We start from the raw sequence: 19,594 nt of genomic DNA on the forward strand, positions 1-19,594 counted from the left end.
TTGCCCCTGGGTCCCTCCCATGACAGTGGGTGTCCCTGCCCCTGGGTCCCTCCCATGACAGTGGGTGTCCTTGCCCCTGGGTCCCTCCCATGACAGTGGGTGTCCCTGCCCCTGGGTCCCTCCCCTGACAGTGGGTGTCCCTGCCCCTGGGTCCCTCCCCTGACAGTGGGTGTCCTTGCCCCTGGGTCCCTCCCATGACAGTGGGTGTCCCTGCCCCTGGGTCCCTCCCATGACAGTGGGTGTCCTTGCCCCTGGGTCCCTCCCATGACAGTGGGTGTCCCTGCCCCTGGGTCCCTCCCATGACAGTGGGTGTCCTTGCCCCTGGGTCCCTCCCATGACAGTGGGTGTCCTTGCCCCTGGGTCCCTCCCCTGACAGTGGGTGTCCTTGCCCCTGGGTCCCTCCCCTGACAGTGGGTGTCCTTGCCCCTGGGTCCCTCCCCTGAGAGTGGGTGTCCCTGCCCCTGGGTCCCTCCCCTGACAGTGGGTGTCATTGCCCCTGGGTCCCTCCCCTGACAGTGGGTGTCCTTGCCCCTGGGTCCCTCCCCTGACAGTGGGTGTCCTTGCCCCTGGGTCCCTCCCCTGACAGTGGGTGTCCTTGCCCCTGGGTCCCTCCCCTGACAGTGGGTGTCCTTGCCCCTGGGTCCCTCCCATGACAGTGGGTGTCCTTGCCCCTGGGTCCCTCCCATGACAGTGGGTGTCCTTGCCCCTGGGTCCCTCCCATGACAGTGGGTGTCCCTGCCCCTGGGTCCCTCCCATGACAGTGGGTGTCATTGCCCCTGGGTCCCTCCCCTGACAGTGGGTGTCCTTGCCCCTGGGTCCCTCCCATGACAGTGGGTATCCTTGCCCCTGGGTCCCTCCCATGACAGTGGGTATCCTTGCCCCTGGGTCCCTCCCCTGACAGTGGGTGTCCTTGCCCCTGGGTCCCTCCCATGACAGTGGGTGTCCCTGCCCCTGGGTCCCTCCCATGACAGTGGGTGTCCTTGCCCCTGGGTCCCTCCCATGACAGTGGGTGTCCCTGCCCCTGGGTCCCTCCCATGACAGTGGGTGTCCTTGCCCCTGGGTCCCTCCCATGACAGTGGGTGTCCTTGCCCCTGGGTCCCTCCCATGACAGTGGGTGTCCTTGCCCCTGGGTCCCTCCCATGACAGTGGGTGTCCTTGCCCCTGGGTCCCTCCCATGACAGTGGGTGTCCCTGCCCCTGGGTCCCTCCCATGACAGTGGGTGTCCTTGCCCCTGGGTCCCTCCCGTGACAGTGGGTGTCCTTGCCCCTGGGTCCCTCCCGTGACAGTGGGTGTCTTTGCCCCTGGGTCCCTCCCATGACAGTGGGTGTCCTTGCCCCTGGGTCCCTCCCATGACAGTGGGTGTCCTTGCCCCTGGGTCCCTCCCCTGACAGTGGGTGTCCCTGCCCCTGGGTCCCTCCCATGACAGTGGGTGTCCTTGCCCCTGGGTCCCTCCCCTGACAGTGGGTGTCCCTGCCCCAGGGTCCCTCCCCTGACAGTGGGTGTCCTTGCCCCTGGGTCCCTCCCCTGACAGTGGGTGTCCTTGCCCCTGGGTCCCTCCCCTGACAGTGGGTGTCCCTGCCCCTGGGTCCCTCCCCTGACAGTGGGTGTCCCTGCCCCTGCGTCCCTTCCCTGACAGTGGGTGTCCCTGCTCCTGGGTCCCTCCCCTGACAGTGGGTGTCCCTGCCCCTGGGTCCCTCCCATGACAGTGGGTGTCCTTCCCCTGACAGTGGGTGTCCCTGCGTCCCTCCCCTGACAGTGGGTGTCCCTGCTCCTGGGTCCCTCCCCTGACAGTGGGTGTCCCTGCCCCTGGGTCCCTCCCCTGACAGTGGGTGTCGACCAGGGGGCACACATTAGGTAATGGATCTGGTGAGGGACTGGAGGGGGAGTTAGGTAGTGAGGACGGGTGGCAAGACGCAGACTGGTTCAAGGTTAATGGACTAGTGGATTATAATGTTTAGGGGAAGCTGACGGAGGCGTTTGGGTCTTGGTTACAGTCACATGGGAGGAGGGGGGGGGGACTTAAGGGCCAGTCTCCGCATAGACAGTCCTGTGAACATTTATATGTACAAAGAATTTTACTCCAGTGTTTTGTATCGGGGTCAAATGAGTGCCTGAATTTACTAGGTGCTTTTCCCCAATTTGTGGCGTAAGTTTGGTAGACCCATATTCCAAAATGCCGAACATTTTGCAAGTTTTTTATTTATTATTATTTATTATCCGATTTCAATGAAGTTAAATCCATTTTAAAGCCCTCTTTAGCTGAATAGATTTTAGGAAGAATTCTTGTAGTGTCAAATTCTGTATATGTGATTTGTTTCCTTGCATCATGTGTTGAAATCATTTACGACCGTAAGCTTCTCCTTATTTATTTAATTTAATGCCTTAGTTATTTCAGACATAGGCAGAACTATTATGGAAATGCATTATATAGTAATGCAACAGTTCTATATAAACTATCACCTGGTTATATACTATAAGATTACAAAAGAATATAATAAATTTTCACATTGCTCTTCAAAATGAAGTGCAAGCAGCACCTGTATGTCTGCATGCACAAATAGTGCATAGTAACCTGATGTGGCAATGAGCAAATCACTTGGATGTATGTGGAGGATTCGACCCTGCACCGCGGGTACTCCCAAGAACACGCCTTCAACCACTGAACCACGACACGCAAAAGAAATGAGCCTTGTGACATGTTTATCAAAGATCTTTCCCCTCTCCCTTCTAGTAAGTGCTTGGTGCAATGTTCCTGTATGATTCATTAAACTGGAAATATTAAGATCTCGAAATATGTGAAGAATTGTTGTATGCCGCTCGCGAGACTGCAGCACAAAGTTGATCTTCTCTTTATTCAGTTACTTTGAATGATTCAGGCAACTTTGGTCTGTTGGTTTATAATGAAGTGCTTAATGTTAGCATGCAAGCTTAGCTTTAAGCTTACAACTTTGCCTCTTTACGTTAGCAGCTGAAACATTTGATTTTCCTTTTTGAGGTTTCACCTGAGCGAACCACAGCAGTGTGGAGGGTGCCAGCAGTGCCAGACAATGTAGTGTGGAGGGTGCCAACAGTGCCAGACAATGTAGTGTGGAGGGTGCCAGCAGTGCCAGACAATGTAGTGTGGAGGGTGCCAGCAGTGCCAGACAATGTAGTGTGGAGGGTGCCAGCAGTGCCAGACAATGTAGTGTGGAGGGTGCCAACAGTGCCAGACAATGTAGTGTGGAGGGTGCCAGCAGTGCCAGACAATGTAGTGTGGAGGGTGCCAACAGTGCCAGACAATGCAGTGTGGAGGGTGCCAACAGTGCCAGACAATGTAGTGTGGAGGTTGCCAGCAGTGCCAGACAATGTAGTGTGGAGGGTGCCAACAGTGCCAGACAATGTAGTGTGGAGGGTGCCAACAGTGCCAGACAATGTAGTGTGGAGGGTGCCAACAGTGCCAGACAATGCAGTGTGGAGGGTGCCAACAGTGCCAGACAATGTAGTGTGGAGAGTGCCAACAGTGCCAGACAATGCAGTGTGGATGGTGCCAACAGTGCCAGACAATGCAGTGTGGAGGGTGCCAGCAGTGCCAGACAATGCAGTGTGGAGGGTGCCAGCAGTGCCAGACAATGCAGTGTGGAGGGTGCCAGCAGTGCCAGACAATGTAGTGTGGAGGGTGCCAGCAGTGCCAGACAATGTAGTGTGGAGGGTGCCAACAGTGCCAGACAATGTAGTGTGGAGGGTGCCAACAGTGCCAGACAATGTAGTGTGGAGGGTGCCAACAGTGCCAGACAATGCAGTGTGGAGGGTGCCAGCAGTGCCAGACAATGTAGTGTGGAGGGTGCCAACAGTGCCAGACAATGCAGTGTGGATGGTGCCAACAGTGCCAGACAATGCAGTGTGGAGGGTGCCAACAGTGCCAGACAATGCAGTGTGGATGGTGCCAACAGTGCCAGACAATGCAGTGTGGAGTGTGCCAACAGTGCCAGACAATGCAGTGTGGATGGTGCCAACAGTGCCAGACAATGCAGTGTGGATGGTGCCAACAGTGCCAGACAATGCAGTGTGGAGGGTGCCAACAGTGCCAAACAATGCAGTGTGGAGGGTGCCAACAGTGCCAGACAATGTAGTGTGGTGATCAATGCAGATCTTTGCTCTGCCTATATGATACTCTGACTGAAAAATTTGGAGTAAGTAGATCTAAAAATGTACTATTACTCGACCAAAATTCTTAGGAAAAAATCTTAGAAAAAGATGGAATTCTTAGAAAAAAGTCCAAAGTTACATAACCATAAGTTACCAATTTCACAAAAATTCTTCTTAAATATAAATTTCACAAAAATTCTTCTTAAATATAAATTGCACAAATTTTTTTTAAATATAATCCGTTCAGCTAGACACCAGATTTCAATTGGGTTTAATATAATTGAAAATGTATAATTAATAAATAAAATAAAAAGTGAAAACAAATATCCGCCATCTTGAAAATGGGTCATCCGTAAGTTATACAAATATATGGAAAAATTTCCAGATATTCTCTGACACATTTGACCCCGACACACAAACTGAAGTCAAGTTCACTGTGCATATAAATGTTTACGGGACTGTTTGTTGATGTTGGACTAGTTAGCCCGTGGCTGTAGGCACGGACGGACATGCTAGGCGTGTGAGCACGTGTACACGTGTGTATGGGCACCAGTACACGTGTGAGCATTTGTACATGCACATGTGTGCACGCTATCATTCGAGATTTTATACTGCCTTCTTTTTAATTACCTATATTTATTAGATAGATTTAAAAGCCTTTATTTGTAAATAAGACATAATTTTAAAGTCTTAATTTTTAAGATGAATAGGAAAACCAGGGATATACTGAACATCATGTTTCAGATTCTTTACTTTAAAATGCATTACGTTTCGAATACTTCTCGTATTCATCATCAGATCTAAAAGAAAAAACAGAAATCACAATCAAATAACTGGTAAACAAAGAACTCATACTGAATATAATTGCCTATCAAAGAAAGGAAAATGCTTAAAAGACAAAACACTTAAGCGCACTTAAAGTGATCAATACAAATAAAACCTATTAACTGTCACATATATAAAAGCTGATTTAAAATCCATTAAACTACGAGATGAATTTTATAACTACTAAAACAAACCATTCTATTAAACTTATGTGAAGTGATCAGAAGTGAAACTTGATACCTAACACATAGATACTAAACACTATAACAAATATTTATATAATGACTACAAATCTACAAAAAATGTATAAAAAATACAAACAGAATAAACGACAATTATAAAGTACTAACCAAAATCTTATAAAAACTCAAAAATTAAATAAAACTAAATACCAAAAAATGTATTATATATCCTAAATAAAAGATTATAATAATGTACAATGTCAAGACTTGAAATAAGTAAGAAAGGGCAAAGACATGGTAAACTAAACAAAATTATAATACAATTAAACTACCAGAATGAACTATAAATCAAATTACAGGGCCAACTGTGCACTATACAGTGTACAATTGAACAGCTGAAAGGTTGCTATTTAACAGAGGCCGCAGCTCCTTTATATATAAGGATTCCATTACTCTCAAATCTGACTGGCCATTCATACAAGTATCCAAAATTTTAAAATCAGATTCCAGCAGAGAATGATCAAACTCATAACAATGGTTTCTAATCTCCGAAAATGCTGGTTTAGACAATGGTAATCCAGTCCTAAAAGATAATCCCCGGTGCTCAAGTATCCTAATCTTAAAGTTCCGAATGGAACTCCCGACATATCCAGCATTACAGCTGGAACAATTATACATATATACGACATTTGAGCACAAGGGGGTAGGCACTTTATCTTTAAATTTAAAATAAGAGCCTATGGTATTTGTGTTGACAAAAATAAATCTAAAGTCTGCTTGAGGATAACACTGCTGCAACAGTCTCCTCAAACGACTCCTTACAGAAAAGCTAATACTGCCATAAAATGGTAATTTAATATATTTAAGATCCCTTTCCACTGTAGTAATCCTACACGATGGGTGAAACTTCTTATTTAAGAAATTCCTTATACAAGTATAAACCATATGCAAAGGATTACCATTATTTGAAAAAAAATTCACAAGAAAATTAATTTCTTTATCAAAGTTATTCCAATTTGAACATAAAACAAAGGCCCTATTCAGTAGAGTGTTAATTGCATTTTTCTTAAAAATATCAGGAACAAAAGAATTAAAATTTAAACCTAAACCAGTAAAGGTTGGTTTCCTAAAAACATTAGTGTTGAACCAATTAAGGTTATTCACTTTGACATCAAGAAATGACAATGAATTATCCACTTCAACAAAAAATTGTCATCTACATACCTCCTGTATGTAGATGACACTTTTTTGTTATTTAAGGACCAATGTCATATTGAGAAATTTGGAGAGTATCTTAATGCACAACATAGTAATATACGTTTTACTGCAGAGTGTGAAGTTGATAATTCATTGCCGTTTCTTGATGTCAAAGTGAATAACCTTAATGGGTTCAACACTAATGTTTTTAGGAAACCAACCTTTACTGGTTTAGGTTTAAATTTTAATTCTTTTGTTCCTGATATTTTTAAGAAAAATGCTATTAACACTCTACTGAATAGGGCCTTTGTTTTATGTTCTAATTGAAATAACTTTGATCAAGAAATTAATTTTCTTGTGAATTTTTTTTCAAATAATGGTTATCCTTTGCATATGGTTTATACCTTTATAAGGAATTTCTTAAATAAGAAGTTTCACCCATCGTGAAGGATTACTACAGTAGAAAGGGATCTTAAATGTATTAAATTACCATTTTATGGCACTATTAGTTTTTCTGTAAGGAGTCGTTTGAGGAGACTGTTGCAGCATTGCTATCCTCAAGTAACATTAGATTTATTTTTGTCAACACTAATACCATAGGCTCTTATTTTAAATTTAAAGAAAAAGTGCCTATCCCCTTGTGCTCAAGTGTCGTATATATGGATAATTGTTCCAGCTCTAATGCTGGATATATCGGGAGTTCCATTCGGAACTTTAAGATTAGGATACTTGAGCACCGGGGATTATCTTTTAGGACTGGATTACCATTGTCTAAACCAGCATTTTCGGAGATTAGAAACCATTGTTATGAGTTTGATCATTCTCTGCTGGAATCTGATTTTAAAATTCTGTACACTTGTATGAATGGCCAGTCAGATTTGAGAGTAATGGAATCCTTATATATAAAGGAGCAGCGGCCTCTGTTAAATAGCAACCTTTCAGCTGTTCAATTGTACACTGTATAGTGCACAGTTGGCCCTGTAATTTGATTTATAGTTCATTCTGGTAGTTTAATTTTATTATAATTTTGTTTAGTTTACCATGTCTTTGCCCTTTCTTACTTATTTCAAGTCTTGGCATTGTACATTATTATAATCTTTTATTTAGGATATATAATACATTTTTTGGTATTTAATTTTAATTAATTTTTGAGTTTTTATAAGATTTTGGTTAGTACTCTATAATTGTCGTTTATTCTGTTTGTATTTTATATCCATTTTTTTTAGATTTGTAGTCATTATATGAATATTTGTTATAGTGTTTTAGTATCTATGTGTTATGTATCAAGTTTCACTTCTGATCACTTCACATAAGTTTAATAGAATGGTTTGTTTTAGTAGTTATAAAATTCATCTCGTAATTTAATGGATTTTAAATTAGCTTTTATATATGTGACAATTAATAAGTTTTATTTGTATTGAACACTTTAAGTGCGCTTAAGTGTTTTGTTTTTTAAGCATTTTCCTTTCTTTGATAGGCAATTATATTCAGTATGAGTTCTTTGTTTACCAGTTATTTGATTGTTATTTCTGTTTTTTTCTTTTAGATCTGATGATGAATACGAGAAGTATTCGAAACGTTATGCATTTTAAAGTAAAGAATCTGAAACAAGATGTTCAGTATATCCCTGGTTTTCCTATTCATCTTAAAATTAAGATTCCCGAAGGGAACATCGATCATAAATATTTTAAAGTCTTATTTACACTTAGTTTTATTTACATGTAAAGTCTTATTTCCATGTAAAGTCTTATTTACACCTGAAATCTGATTTACACCAAAGTCTTATTTATACATAGTCTTTTTTGTATATATACAAGAGTTTTTACATTCTTGTACAGGCACTAGTACGCGTAGCATTTCGGGTAAGTCCTTAATCCTACGTTACCCGGAATACGACCCACCAAATCCTTTAACAATCAGGTACCAATTTTACTGTTGGGTTAAACAGAGGCTACCGTTAAGGATTGAAACCCAGTAAATCCTCCCCAGCCCGGATACGAACCCAAGACAAAACGCTCGCGAAATGCCAGGCGAGCGTTTTAACCACTACACCACGGGGACTGCCAAATTTACATCTAAAGTCTTATTTACACATAGTCTTCTAGTCTTATTTACTCCTAAAGTCATAGTTACTCTGTGATGGGTTGTGGTATGGTAGCTATACTGAACCAAGGTGGTATGACTGTCACATAAATACAAAAAATGATGCTATTGGCCCCTGCAGTGTTTAAGTTGCAGGTGGAAACAAATGAAAATCAACAAATAAATAATTAAAACAATTTACTGAAATAGTAATGAACAATAATGGTACCTGAGAACACTTGGCTGTTATTATAAATAAAATAAGTAAATGAAAGTTTAAATCTAATACAATAGAAGAGTATACTAGTGTGCTGAAGACAACTACCACACCACCACAGCCTCCAGCACAAGACGTAGGCTCAAGGCAGACGACGTTGCAGGAGGCTAAGGTGACCCAAGAATAGTAAGGTAGACATTGGCTCTCTAGGGAGAAGGTGCCTTTTATATAGTCAGGCGGTGATGACTCATCCGGTGTCAACGCAAGGTGGTAACAAGCAATACTAGCAAACTGCTAGTTAGTGGCTGACGGGACCTTTGTATTGAGGCGCCCCACTGCTAGTTGACGGCGGCTAACTGCTTGTTTGTGAAGGCAAACTACCGGTTAGCTGAGGTGTCCGGCTTGCCGCCAAGTTGTACCAGGCCGTGCCAGGCCCTGTGGGGTGGGGGGGGGGGGTACGAAGAAGTAGAGAAGTAGCAGGACTGATGACTCATCTGGGCTGGTGTAGAGGTGGAATTCCAATGTGGAGGCATTGAGGGTGAAAAGAAAAGGCAGTTCCACAGCTATGCAGGGGGATTCACGTGACAATTCCTAAAGTCTTAGTTACTCCTAAAAGTCTCATTTACTCTTAGTCTTATTTACTCATAAAAGTGTTTCTCCCCCAAAGACTGCAAGTTCAACTTTGCCAGATATAAGTGCCTGAAAGTTATTGAAAATCTGTTCATGTACCGTATTTGGTTCTAGTTATAAACGTGTCTTTCTTGACTGTTTTGGCATGAACGAGTGCATAAGTCTCCTGTTTATCATTAGGCAAGTCTTGTTAGTGCAATGTTGTGTGTTATGGGTCGTTAAAAATGTATTTAGTAACCCAATGCCGCCCCCCCCCCCAACACTGTGCTCTGATACTAGAAAATGGAAGAGGTCAATTTAAAACATGAACTAAGGTTTCACCAATATATTTACAGTACACCACATACAAAACACGGAACATACAGTCATACACCTAAAATACTAATACATGACATGTCCAGTGTTGAGGGGCAACGTCCAGTACACAACTCTAACACAATAATCCACAAATGAATGTCTAGTACACTCCACTGGTTAACACAAAGGGGCTAGATGGCTGAGTGGACAGCTCTCGGGATTCGTAATCCTATGGCCCGGGAATCGATCCCCGGCTATGGCGGAAACAAATGGGCAGAATTTTTTTCACCCTGATGCTCCTGTTACCTAGCAGTATATAGGTACCTGGGAGATATACAGCTGCTACGGACTACTTCCTGTGTGTGTGTGTGTGTGTGTGGAAAAAAAGGTTGATTGAATGTTCAGAGGTGGGCCTTAAGAGCCAGAGCTCAACTCCCACAAGCACAACTAGGTGAATACAGATAAAACTACTTATCCTAGTTACTATGATAAACTTAACTTAATTGAGCCATGCCCTTAGAGTATCACAGGCGCAACTCTGCACACCTCGACGCCCTCGATACAACTGACTGAAACCCCCGGGCTTTAAAGGCAGGCTGGCCTGTGTTCGGACGCCATGCGTTCGGACTTGTAGACCAAGTAGTTTTTACTACAAAGCTCTCTCTCCTAAACTCTCAATGCCCTACTTCAATTACTTAAAAGGCTAAGCACCACAATGCTGGTAATTTTGGGGTTATCTTGAGGTTATCTTGAGATGATTTCGGGGCTTTTTAGTGTCCCCGCGGCCCGGTCCTCGACCAGGCCTCCACCCCCAGGAAGCAGCCCGTGACAGCTGACTAACACCCAGGTACCTATTTTACTGCTAGGTAACAGGGGCATTCAGGGTGAAAGAAACTTTGCCCATTTGTTTCTGCCTCGTGCGGGAATCGAACCCGCGCCACAGAATTACGAGTCCTGCGCGCTATCCACCAGGCTACGAGGCCCCTAGGTGTGTATTCACCTAGGTGTGCTAACGGGGGCTGAGCCCTGCACACACCCCGTAATAGGGCTCTGGTAGCTGAGCGGACAGAGCACAGGACTCGTAATTCTGTGGCACGGGTTGGATTCCCGAACCAGGCAGAAACAAATGGGCAAAGTTTCTTTCACCCTGATGCTCCTGTTACCTACCAGTAAATTGGTACCTGGGAGTTAATCAGCTGTCACGGGCTGCTTCCTGTAGGGAGGGGGGGGGTGGAGGTTGAGTGTGTATGAGAAAAAAAACAAGGTAGTAACAGTTGAAAGGCGGACCGAAAGAGCAGAGCTCAATCCCCGCAAGCACAACTAGGTGAATACAACTAGATGAATACACTAACACACACACATACACACACATACACACACACACACACATACACACACACACACACATACACACACACACACACACACACACATGCTATTAGGTGAGTACATTAGGTGAGTACACACACACACACACACACATACACACACACACATACACACATACACACACACACACACACGCACACACACACACACACACACACACACATCCTCCGGTGGATAGAGGAATACCTAAGCAACAGGAGACAACGAGTCTGTGTGAGGGGTGAGGTCTCAGATTGGCGAGACGTCACAAGTGGAGTCCCGCAGGGGTCAGTCCTTGGACCTATACTGTTTCTGGTATATGTAAATGATCTCCCAGAGGGTATAGATTCGTTCCTCTCAATGTTTGCCGACGATGCAAAAATTATGAGGAGGATTGAAACAGAGGATGATAGTAGGAGGCTACAAGATGACCTGGATAGACTGAGTGAATGGTCCAACAAATGGCTGTTGAAGTTCAACCCGAGTAAATGCAAAGTAATGAAACTAGGCAGTGGAAACAGGAGGCCAGGCACAGGATACAGAATAGGAGATGAAGTACTTAATGAAACAGACAGAGAGAAAGATCTAGGAGTTGATATCACACCAAACCTGTCTCCTGAAGCCCACATAAAGAGAATAACGTCTGCGGCATATGCGAGGCTGGCTAACATCAGAACGGCGTTCAGGAACCTGTGTAAGGAATCATTCAGAATCTTGTACACCACATATGTAAGACCAATCCTGGAGTATGCGGCCCCAGCATGGAGCCCGTACCTTGTCAAGCACAAGACGAAGCTGGAAAAAGTCCAAAGGTATGCTACTAGACTAGTCCCAGAACTAAGAGGCATGAGTTATGAGGAAAGGCTGCGGGAAATGCACCTCACGACACTGGAAGACAGAAGAGTAAGGGGGGACATGATCACAACCTACAAAATCCTCAGGGGAATCGACCGGGTAAACAAGGACGAACTTTTCAACACTGGTGGGACGCGAACAAGGGGACACAGGTGGAAGCTGAGTACCCAAATGAGCCACAGAGACGTTAGAAAGAACTTTTTCAGTGTCAGAGTAGTTAGCAAATGGAATGCATTAGGAAGTGATGTGGTGGAGGCTGACTCCATTCACAGTTTCAAATGTAGATATGATAGAGCCCAATAGGCTCAGGAATCTGTACACCAGTTGATTGACGGTTGAGAGGCGGGACCAAAGAGCCAGAGCTCAACCCCCGCAAGCACAATTAGGTGAGTACAATTAGGTGAGTACACACACCCACACACACACACACACACACACACACACACACACACACACATACACACACACACACACACACACACACACACACACACACACACACATACACACACACACACATACACACACACACACATACACACACACACACACACACACACACACACACACACTACACACACACACACACACACACACACACACACACACACACACACACACACACAGGTATGAAAATACCTGTGAAAAGAAGAGAAAAGGTATGAAAATGATATAGCTAATAAAGCCAAGACCGAACCAAAGCTACTACACAGTCACATCAGGAGGAAGACAACAGTGAACGAACAGGTGATGAAACTTAGGGTGGGCGAGGACAGGTACACAGAGAATGACAAAGAGGTGTGTGAAGAACTCAACAAAAGGTTCCAGGAGGTCTTTACAATAGAACAGGGAGAAATCACGGTGCTAGGAGAGGTGGCAGCAAACCAGGTGACCATGGCAAGGTTCGAAATTACAAGAGATGAGGTCAAGAAGCACCTATTGGAGCTGGATGTGAGAAAAGCTGCTTGGTCGGATGGAATCTCACCATGGGTATTGAAAGAGTGTGCAGGAGCACTTAGCTTGCCACTCTCCATAGTGTATAGTAGGTCACTGGAAACGGGAGACCTACCAGAAGTATGAAAGACTGCTAATGTAGTACCAATATTTAAAAAGGGTGACAGACAAGAGGCACTGAACTACAGGCCAGTGTCCTTAACTTGTATACAATGCAAGGTGATGGAGAAGATTGTGAGAAAAAACCTAGTAACACATCTGGAGAGAAGAGACTTCGTGACAACCCATCAACATGGGTTCAGGGAGGGTAAATCTTGCCTTACAGGCTTGATAGAATTCTATGATCAGGTGACAAAGATTAAGCAAGAAAGAGAAGGATGGGCGGACTGCATTTTTTGGACTGTCGGAAAGCCTTTGACACAGTACCCCATAAAAGGTTGATGCATAAGCTAGAGAAACAGGCAGGAGTAACTGGTAGGGCGCTCCAGTGGATAAGGGAGTACCTAAGCAATAGAAAGCAGAGAGTTATAGTGAGGGGTGAGACCTCAGAATGGCGGGAAGTCACCAGTGGAGTCCCACAGGGCTCTGTGCTTGGACCTATCCTGTTTCTGATATACGTAAATGATCTCCCAGAGGGTATAGACTCATTCCTCTCAATGTTTTCTGACGACGACAAAATTATGAGAAGGATTAAGACAGAGGAGGACAGCTTGAGGCTTCAAGAAGACCTGGACAAGCTGCAGGAATGGTCGAACAATTGGATGTTAGAGTTTAACCCAAGCAAATGTAATGTAATGAAGATAGGAGTAGGAAGCAGGAGACCAGATACAAGGTATCACTTGGGAGATGAAATACTTCAAGAGTCAGAGAGAGAGAAAGACCTGGGGGTTGATATCACGCCAGACCTGTCCCCTGAAGCTCATATCAAGAGGATAACATCAGCAGCATATGCCAGGTTGGCTAACATAAGAACGGCCTTTAGAAACTTGTGTAAGGAATCTTTCAGAACATTATATACCACATATGTCAGACCAATCCTGGAGTATGCGGCTCCAGCATGGAGTCCATATCTAGTCAAGCATAAGACTAAACTGGAAAAGGTTCAAAGGTTTGCCACCAGACTAGTACCCGAGCTGAGAGGTATGAGCTACGAGGAGAGACTACGGGAATTGAACCTCACTTCGTTGGAAGACAGAAGAGTTAGGGGGGACATGATCACCACATTCAAGATTCTCAAGGGAATCGACAGGGTTGATAAAGATAGGCTATTTGACACAAGGGGCACACGCACTAGGGGACACAGGTGGAAACTGAGTGCCCAAATGAGCCACAGAGATATTAGAAAGAAATTTTTAGTGTGAGAGTGGTTGACAAATGGAATGCATTAGGAAGCAATGTGGTGGAGGCTGACTCCATACACAGTTTCAAGTGTAGATATGATAGAGCCCAATAGGCTCAGGAACCTGTACACCTGTTGATTGACAGTTGAGAGGCGGGACCAAAGAGCCAGAGCTCAACCCCCGCAAGCACAACTAGGTGAGTACACACACACACATTTTCATTTCTTCATTTCTCTCAATGTTTGCGGACGATGCCGAAATTATAAGAAGGATTAAGACAGAAGAGGACTGTTTGAGGCTTCAAGAAGACCTAGACAAGCTGAAGGAATTGTCGAACAAATGGTTGTCAGAGTTTAACCCAACCAAATGTAATGTAATGAAGATAGGTGTAGGGAGCAGGAGACCAGATACAAGGTATCATCTGAGAGAGGAAATTCTTCAGGAGTCAGAGAAAGAAAAAGACTTGGGGGTTGATATCACGCCAGACCTGTCTCCTGCAGCACATATCAAGAGGATAACATCAGCGGCATATGCCAGGCTGACCAACATACGAAAGGCATTCAGAAACTTGTGTAAAGAATCATTCAGAACTTTGTATGCCACATATGTCAGGCCAATCCTGGAGTATGCAGCCCCAGCATGGAGTCCATATCTAGTCAAGGATAAGACTGAACTGGAAAAGGTTCAAAGGTTTGCCACCAGACTAGTACACGAGCTGAGAGGTATGAGTTACGAGGAGAGACTACGGGAATTAAACCTCACTTCACTGGAACACAGAAGAGTTAGGGGGGGACATGATCACCACATTCAAGATTCTAAAGGGAATTGACAGGGTAGATAAAGACAGGCTATTTAACACAAGGGGCACACGCACAAGGGGACACAAGTGGAAACTGTGTGCCCAAATGAGCCACAGAGATATTAGAAAGAACTTTTTTAATGTCAGAGTGGTTGACAAATGGAATGCATTAGGAAGTGATGTGGTGGAGGCTGACTCCATACACAGTTTCAAGTGTAGATATGATAGAGCCCAATAGGCTCAGGAATCTGTACACCTGTTGATTGACGGTTGAGAGCCGGGACCAAAGAGCCAGAGCTCAACTCCCCCGCAAACACAACTAGGTGAGTACAACTAGGTGAGTACACACACACACACACACACATACACACACACACACACACACACACACACAACTAGGTGAGTACACACACACACACACACACAACTAGGTACTCACCTAGTTGTACTCACCTAGTTGTGTTTGCAGGGGTTGAGCTCTGGCTCTTTGGTCCCGCCTCTCAACCGTCAATCAACAGGTGTACAGATTCCTGAGCCTATCGGGCTCTGTCATATCTACACTTGAAACAGTGTATGGAGTCAGCCTCCACCACGTCACCCCCTAATGCATTCCATTTGTCAACCACTCTGACACTAAAAAAGTTCTTTCTAATATCTCTGTGGCTCATTTGGGCACTCAGTTTCCACCTGTGTCCCCTTGTGCGTGTTCCCCTTGTGTTAAATAGACTGTCTTTATCTACCCTATCAATTCCCTTCAGAATCTTGAATGTTGTGTTCATGTCCCCCCTAACTCTGTTAGGTGAGTACACAATTGTGTTGGTAAGCTACACACTTGGTAATCACACACACTTGGTAATCTACAATCCCCCACCAAACAGTAGAAGACCCAGGCAGAAGTATGATGACAACAACAACAAGGCGTGTATAGTTGAACTGCAGAAGGCAGCAACTTTAGCTCACAGAATGAGAGCGAAGCTGCTGGTCATGGGGGACCTTAATCATGGAGAGATAAATTGGGAATCAAGGAATCCTCATGGCGGGGAAGAAACATGGGGAGCACAGTTAGTAGATATTATAGACAGGAATTTCTAACACAAGGAAGTACGAGTAGGGCCTCGTAGCCTGGTGGATAGCGCGCAGGACTCGTAATTCTGTGGCGCGGGTTCGATTCCCTCACGAGGCAGAAACAAATGGGCAAAGTTTCTTTCACCCTGAATGCCCCTGTTACCTAGCAGTAAATAGGTACCTGGGAGTTAGTCAGCTGTCACGGGCTGCTTCCTGGGAGTGGAGGCCTGGTCGAGGACCGGGCCGCGGGGACACTAAAAGCCCCGAAATCATCTCAAGATAACTCAAGACTCAAGACAACATGTGAAGGAAGTCACATGGGAAAGAGAAGGGGATACACCAAGTCTATTAGACCTGATTTTCACCCAGCACGTAGAAGACATCGAGAATTTGGAAAATGAAATACCTCTAGGGGCCAGTGACTATTTTGTCCTAGTCTTTGACTACATGATGGAACTCAAACTTGTGACCAAGGGACAAGAGGTCTGGGAAAGGAGAGTTGACTACAGGAAAGGGGACTACAGAAGGATTAGGGACTATCTGGGAGAAGTGCAGTGGGAGGAAGAAATTAGAGGAAAAACAGTTCAAGAGATGATGGACCTAGTCACAGGGAAATGCCAGGAGGCCGATGAGAGATTTATACCAACAGTAAAGGAAAAAAGTGAGAGGGGATATAATAACCCATGGTTTAATAGACAGTGTCAGGAAGCAAAACTGAGAAGTAGGAGGGAGTGGAGGAAGTACAGAAGATAAAGAACAGAGGACAGAAGGATCAGATGCAACAGAGCTAGGACCGATTACAAGAGCATAAGAAGAGCATCGGAAACAAATTACGAGAACGATATTGCGATCAAGGCGAAAAAGCAACCTAAGTTACTACACAGCCATATAAGAAGAAAAATGTCGGTGAACGACCAAGTGTCACTACTAAGGAAAACAGAGGGGACAAAGTGACAAGGAAATCTGCGAGTCACTAAATGCGAGCTTCCATGGAGTGTTCACAACCGAGCCTGAGCAGCTCCCATTGTTAGAAAAGATTACCCTAGATGAAAGACTTTCATATATAGAGGTGACAGCAGAGGAAGTAATGAAACAGCTGACAACACTGGATGCAACTAAAGCGGTTGGACCAAACAAAGTATCCATGTGGATACTAAAAGAGGCAGCGCAGGCCCTCTGCGTGCCTCTGGCAAGTATCTTTAAAGAATCACTTATGTCGGGGGAATTGCGCAATTTCTGGAAGAGGGCAAATGTTGTACCGATTTTCAAGAAAAGTGATAGGGAGCAGGCACTTAACTATAGACCTGTATCACAGACAAGCATCCTCTGTAAAATACTTGAAAGAATAATTAGGCTAAGACCAATTGCACACCTGGAGAACATTAGGATTGTAAATCAACATCAACATAGGATCTGGAAAGGGAAATCTTGCCTAACAAACCTTTAGGAATTCTATGATAAAATAACGAGGATAAGGCAAGTCAGAGAAGGTTGGGCAGACTGCATTTTTCTGGACTGCTAATAAACCTTTGATACAGGACCGCACATGAGACTGCTATTCAAACTTGAGAGGCAGGCGGGGGTGAGCGGAAAGGTCCTAGCATGGGTAAGGAACTACATAATAGGAAGGAGCCAGAGAGTTACGATAAGGGACGAGAAGTCGGACTGGCGAACAGTAACGAGTGGAGTACCTCAAGGATTGGTGCTGGGACCAATTCTATTTCTAAAACACGTTAACGACATGTTTACAGGAGTAGAATCATACATGTCGATGTTCGCGGAAGACGCAAAGTGGATGAGAAGAGTTGTGACAGATGAGAATTGTAGGATCCTCCAAGAGGACTTGAACAGGTTGCAGAGATGGTCAGGGAAATGGCTACTCGAGATCAAAACGAGCAAATGTAAAGTTATGGAAATGGGTCAAGGTGATAGAAGACCAGAGGGACAGTACACAATGAAGGGGAACTGCCTACCTGTGACGACACTAGAAAGAGACCCTGGCGTGGACGTAACACCTAATCTATCTCCTGAGGCACGTATAAATAGGATAACGACAGCAGCGTACTCTACACCTGCAAAAGTTAGAACATCATTCAGAAACCTGAATAATGAGGCATTTAGGGCGCTTTACACTGCCTACGTGAGGCCAGTCTTAGAGTATGCCGCCCCATCATGGAGTCCCCACTTGAAGAAACACATAAGGAAATTGGAAAAGGTTCAGAAGTTTGCAACGAGGCTCGTCCCAGAGTTACGAGGGATGGGGTATGAAGAGCGCCAGAAGGAACTGAGCCTTACGCCACTAGAAACAAGGAGGAGAGGGAGGGGGGGATTTGAAAGAAACGTATAAAATACTCAGGGGGATTGACAGAGTGGACATATACGAAATGTACATGGGAGGAAACTGGAAGCTCAGATGAGTCACAGAGATGTTAGGAAGTTTTCTTTTAGCATGAGAGTAGTGGAAAAATGGTGTGCACTTAAGGAACAGGTTGTGGAAGCAAATTGTATTCGAAATTTTAAAACTAGGTATAATAGGGAAATAGGACTGGAGTCATTGCTGTTAACAACCAATGGCTCGAAAGGCGGGATCCAAGAGTCAATGCTTGATACTGCAGACACAAATAGGTGAGTACACGCACACACACACACACACACACACACACACACACACATACACACACACACACACACACACACACACACACACACACACACACACACACACACACACATACACACACACACACACACACACACACACACACACACACACACACACACACACACACACACACAAGCACAACTAGGTGAGTACAACTAGGTGAGTACACACACAGAAAACAGCCCGTAACAACTGTCTAACTCCCAGGTACCTATTTAGTGCTAGCTGAATAGGTAAATCAGGGTGAAAAAAACTCTGCCCATTTGTTTCCGCCATTGCCGAGGATTTCCCTGGACCCTAGGATTACGAACCCCGAGCGCTGTCCACTCAGCTACCAGACCTAGTGTGAGAGTGACTGACAGTTCCCCTCAAGTGTGGAAAGTTCCACTATGACTAAACGTTACATAGGAGGTTCAAATATAACTAATTTGACTACAGTTTGTAACTACAATGACAACAATGTAACTACAATGATAACATTATTCATTACGTGTTGTTTACAAGTACTTTTTTTTTAATTCATTTACAGTTGCATACACGGGTTCCTTGATGAAGACTTGAGGTGCATCTGTGACCCCTGTTGGGACGGGCCGTCCTGCAGTAGCTACGGTACGTACCCTCTTCTGCACCACTCACGGTACGTACCCTCTTCTGCACCACTCACGGTACGTACCCTCTTCTGCACCACTCACGGTACGTACCCTACCATGAACCACCCCCAGTATGGAGCATGTCATGGTCCGCCTATGATTCGTAGCCATTCCTTACACCACTTACGGTACTGTACCTTCAAGTGTACCACCTGGGTTTATACCCTTCCCTGCACCACGCATGACCCGTACCCTCCACCATACAACTTCCAACGGTACACACCCTTCCTTGCTTTGACTACGGTAAGTACCCTCTCCTTCACGACCTATGACACGTACCCTACTATGATACATATTGTCCACAAACCACCAGAGGTACGTACCCTCCTCTGCACCACGCTTGCCA

At 44.7% G+C, this 19,594-nt stretch overlaps 1 long non-coding RNA gene across 1 annotated transcript in view; it reads left to right on the top strand.

The window, feature by feature from the left end:
- The window catches only part of LOC123773111 (uncharacterized), a 239,088-nt gene extending 219,881 nt beyond the window's left edge, over positions 1 to 19,207 (top strand). The window contains exon 4 of the long non-coding RNA XR_011225216.1: positions 19,128 to 19,207. This is a non-coding gene — a long non-coding RNA (uncharacterized lncRNA). The remainder of the gene's footprint in view (positions 1 to 19,127) is intronic.
- Positions 19,208 to 19,594: the final 387 nt, after the last annotated feature.

Source organism: Procambarus clarkii, chromosome 81 (genome assembly GCF_040958095.1).
Source record: "Procambarus clarkii isolate CNS0578487 chromosome 81, FALCON_Pclarkii_2.0, whole genome shotgun sequence".
NCBI lineage: Eukaryota > Metazoa > Arthropoda > Malacostraca > Decapoda > Cambaridae > Procambarus > Procambarus clarkii.